This window comes from Panthera onca, chromosome C1 (genome assembly GCF_046562875.1).
Source record: "Panthera onca isolate mPanOnc1 chromosome C1, mPanOnc1 haplotype 2, whole genome shotgun sequence".
Taxonomy (NCBI): domain Eukaryota; kingdom Metazoa; phylum Chordata; class Mammalia; order Carnivora; family Felidae; genus Panthera; species Panthera onca.
Window position 1 is genome coordinate 206,756,202 of NC_138346.1, and position 4,782 is coordinate 206,760,983.

General features: G+C 49.8%; 1 long non-coding RNA gene across 1 annotated transcript; it reads left to right on the forward strand.

Moving 5' to 3' along the window:
• Positions 1-621: 621 nt before the first annotated feature.
• Positions 622-4,024, forward strand: LOC132673594 (uncharacterized). Its single transcript, XR_009608121.2, has 3 exons — positions 622-871; positions 3,060-3,201; positions 3,690-4,024. It is a non-coding gene; the product is annotated as an uncharacterized LOC132673594 (long non-coding RNA).
• Positions 4,025-4,782: the final 758 nt, after the last annotated feature.

The window sequence follows — 4,782 nt, forward strand, 5'->3', positions numbered from 1 at the left end:
CTCCACTCCTTTGTCTATGAGGCAGAGACCCCTTCGAACCCTGGCGAACACTCCTGTCTGAGACAGAGCCTGACACACAGCAGGTTCTCAGTAGATTTTGCAACCCCCTCCCCCCCCAAAAAAAGAAAGAACAAGAAAATGGGGGGAGTGGGGAGGACAGGGGGCAGGAGGGAAGGTAAGAAGCCAGGAAGGAAAGAGTGATGTGCAGCCGGGAAGCCAGAGCTTTGCGCAGGTGTTTGAGGGGCTATGGGCAGATGATGCAGGTGGGCCAGACAGACGTGCCTGTGCTATACTTGGCCTCCACCTACACACTGGCTTCCGGCTGGCTGGCCTGTCTCAAAGATAAAGAGCTCTCTCCCACAGCAGGGAAGTCAGTCCTGGCTGCCCTCCACAGGGACACAGATGCTGTGGCACCAGCCGCAGCCCCACCAGGCACCGGTTGCCCATGCAGGGCTGTGAGGGCTGACGCTGCACCTCATAAATGACTCCTTCCCACCCTGGGTGTCCATTTGCCCTTTCCTGATGGAAGCGACTTTGTCTGGCAGACAGGCATCGCTGGGCGTTGCCATGGTGATGGCTATGATGTCACCAGGGAGTAAATCAAAGTGCAAGTCTCACCGGTTGAGCAGGAGTCTCGTTGAGACCAGAAGAGCGGAGGCAGGGGAGTCACAGGGCGGGTCTGCAGGGCCACCATCTTCCGAGCCCCTGCTTTGTTTCCTGAGATGAGGCTCATTTGTTTATTCATTTATGCAAATAGTTTTTGAGTGCTTACTGTGTGTCAGCCACCAAGCTAGGCACTGGGGATGGGGCCTGGGATAAGAAGACAATGTGGTCCCTGTATGGCTGCACAGCTCACAGTCTAGTGGGAGAGGTGGGCACACGAGAACGTATACAATAACGCATCACTACCATTGTGGTTCGTGCTAGGAAGGAAAGTGCCGGAAGTGTATTCACTTGCTGTGGCTGCCATAACAAAGTACCACAGACTGGGCGGCCTAAACAACAGAAATGTATTTTGTCACAATTCTGGAGGCTAGAAGTCCAAGATTCAGGTGCTAACTGGAGTGGTATCTTCTGATGGCTCTCCCTGGCTTGCAGACAGCCGTCTTTTCCCTGGTCCTCCCGTGGTCTTCACTCTGTGTGTTTGTCCTAATTTGCTCTTCTTATAAGACCAGCAATCATTGGATAAGACCCACCCTAGTGAACTCATCTTAACTCAGTTACCTCTTTAAAGACTCTCTCTGCAAATATACTGGGGTACTGGGGGGTTGGGACTTCAGTACATGAATCTCAGCCCATCAGAGGAAGTTAGAAAATGTCTAAGAGGGGATCCAAGGTGGCAGGGTGGAAGATGGGCCAGGAGGGCCTCCCTGAAGAAATGGCATTTCCTTAGAGTCTTGGAGAGCTGGAAGGGTTTCCAGGAGGGCAGATGGGGGAAGTTGGGATGAATTTCCAGATGCAGGGAACAGATGTTGGAAAGGCCAAGAGTGGGGGAGTGTCCTCATGAGTGCAAGGAGTTAGAAGACCCGTGTGGCTGGAGCAGAGTGAGTCAGGGTGAATGGTGTAAGAAGTGGGAAGATGCCAGATCACACAGCACCTTGTGGACAACAGTAAGAATCTGGACTTTCTCCCAGAACCAGTGGGAAGCCATCAATGGCTTCGAGGATCGATCAGAACGTGATCAGAGGCTCGAGGAACAGCCCAATCAGAATATTCTTTTAAATGTTTATTTATTATTTTTGAGAGAGACCGTGCAAACAGGGGATGGGCAGAGAGAGAGAGAGAGAGAGAGAGAGAGAGAGAGAGAGAATCCCAAACCGTCCCTGCACTTGGAGCCTGGACACAGAGCTCAATCCCATGAACCATGAGATCATGACTTGAACTGGAATCAAGAGTCAATACTTAACTGACTGAGCCACTTAGGCATCCCAATCAGAATGTTCCATTAAAAGATATCTCTTCCAGAGGTTTTGGGACGATACCCATTATAGAGGCTGCCATAGTAGCTCTGGAATGGCAGTTTATACTATTTGCCTTCAATTCTGCCTCCCTTCCTGGCCCTCGGTATGGCTTCCCTTTTATGAGAGGAACAATATTTTTCTGCCTCATCATCTTTGGGCTTAACTACTTGCTTTAGTAGAATATTAGTGGGTGTAATAAGCAGGGGTTTCGATTTGCATGGTTTGGCTTACACTCTTATGCATCTGCCATGTGCCATGAGAGCATGTCCTGGGTAGCTGCTGTCCACGGAGAATGGGGAGACCTACAGAGAAGACCAGAACCTGACCTGTAGCCTGAGGAAGTACTGTCTCAAACGACTTATAAGCCCATCATCAAGAAAAGCATATGTTTAAGTGGCTCAGTTGGTTAAGTGTCTGACTTTGGCTCAGGTCATGATCTTGCTGTTCCTGAGTTCAAGCCCACGTCAGGCTCTGTGCTGACAGCTCAGAGTCCGGAGCTTGTTTCAGATTCTCTGTCTCTCTCTTTCTCTGCCCCATCCCCACTCGCTCTCTCTCAAAAATAAATAAACATTAAGAAAGAAAAGCATATTTGTTGTGGCAAACCACTGAGATTGGGGGTGGTGGTGTTTGTTTTACAGCATTATCATAACAATACCGGGCTATGTACTGAGAGAGGAGGTTGGCTTGAGTTAAGGTGATGACAATGGGGCTGGAGAGAAGTGGGCAGATTCAAGATAAATTCGGTAGTTGTCAAGTTACAGGTGACATTTAAGTCCTAGGATAGATCTGCAAGGAATAGAATGTAGAATGAGGAGAGGGACCATGGTTAATTCTTGAGAGATTCCCCCAACTAATGAGCAGTGCATTAGTCGGCTTGGGCTGCCATAACAATACCACAGGCTGGGCGGCTTAAGCCAAGTTTAAACCTCACAGTTTTGGAGGCTGGAAGTCCAAGATCAAGGCAGCAGCAGAGCTGGTTTCTGGTGAGGCTGCCTGCCAGCAGTGTCCTCACATGGCTTTTCTTCTTCTTTTAGGGACATAAGTCCTATTGAATTAGGACCCCACCCTTATGACTTAACCTTAATTTTTTCCTTGAAGGCCCTGTCTCCAAACATAGTCACCATGGGGTGACATACACCTTTTGAATGGACACAGTTCTATCCATAACAGGTAGCATCTCCTATGCACTGGGTACTGGGAACAAAAACCAAAGCTGCCAGCCTTCTGAAGATGTAGATGGGTAAGTGTCACACAGCTTTGCCACCAGCAGGGTGTAGGGCCGGCTCAGACTGGAGGGCACAAGAGAAATAGATTCCGTCTCTTGGTGGGAGGAGGGGCAAAGCCACGTCCGAAGAAGGGCACGCAGGAGGGAGGGATCATGTGCCCATCTTTGAAAGTGAGAATCAAGGATGAGTGAGTAGGAGACTTCAGAATCCCCCCTGGTCCTCTGGTCACCACCAAAGGGCTCAACAGTTATCTGGAGGCAGACAGACATGGAGGCCAAGACACCCCCCCCCCCCCCCCGGCAGAGAGTTTCTCTCCCCTGTCCTTTAGTCTAGCTGGGTATTTGAGAACATCCATGCTGGAACCCTCCTCATGTGACAGCTCTGACAGGGACCTAGAATCATCTGAAGTGTGAAAATGATGGGCCCCTCAGCATCTTCTAAAGGTGGCAGATGACATTGGATACCTAGGTTTTGCTGGCCTAACCCCCATCCTCCTTTTCAGGATAATAGAGCTCTGATGCTGCTTTTGTGAGCGTCCTCCTCCTTCACCATGGACAGGATCTGTGGGACTGTCAATCAAGGTGTCCTGCCCATCCCCCAGCCAAGAGGAGAACAGAGAGTAGGAGGCTCCTGGAACTCAAGTCTCCAGGGAAGTCACACGAAGACAGTGTCAGGGTGAACATGACTCACCCACAAAAGCCCTGGCTAGGCTTATGCTGTGGTTCCTGCTGCCTGGATTCTTGCTGTCTTGTTCTGCTTGAGATCTGGCTGGTCTGTTTTGTTTCAGTGCTTCCTTTGATCTGTAAGCTTTGCCAAATCCTTCCCAATAAATTTCTTCTTTGCTTAAGTGAGCCTGTGTGGATTTCTGTTCCATGCAGCCAAAGATCCCTAACATCCATCTTGGCTGCAGAAATCTGACATGGTGGTGAAAGGAAGATTTGGTTCAGAAATGGGAGTCATATGAAGAGGAGTCCAACTGTCCTTTGAGGAGAAGGAGGTTGACCCTGCTGGGAGGGTCCCTTGCGATACCTTGATTACATGAGGGTAAGACAGATTTCCAAGCGTGCTCTCAATTTCTTGTCTGTCCATTCTGGGTTGCCCCAGAAGCCACTGTGATGGGGGCTGGGGGGAAGGTTCCTGGACCATGTATGACAACATCAAATGCTGCCAGGATACAGAGCATTGAGCAAAGAGAGAGCCACTGTCAGCCCCCCTGATGGTCATTCTGGCAGAGCCGTGGCTGCAGAGTCACTGCTGGGGACTCAGGGAAGGGCTGGTTAATAGGACATTGGGTGACTGTTTTTCAGGGCAGTGGGGAGAGGGGTATCATTAACAAGGGGTCCCAGGTTCCCCAATTTGCTGGCTGTGTGACCTTGGGTCAACATCCTCATCTGTCAAATTGAGAGAAATGAGAACCCTACCACATACAGGTTGTTGGGGGAATCGATTAAGTGCGTACCAGAGTTTTCCAGATACACATCCAGAGTTTTCTGGATACAACTACCACTGGTGAAGCATTAGATCCTTTCAATTGGTACACAAATAAGCACGTTCTATTTTAATAGTGGGTGTTTATTTCTAGGGGCATCACCGCG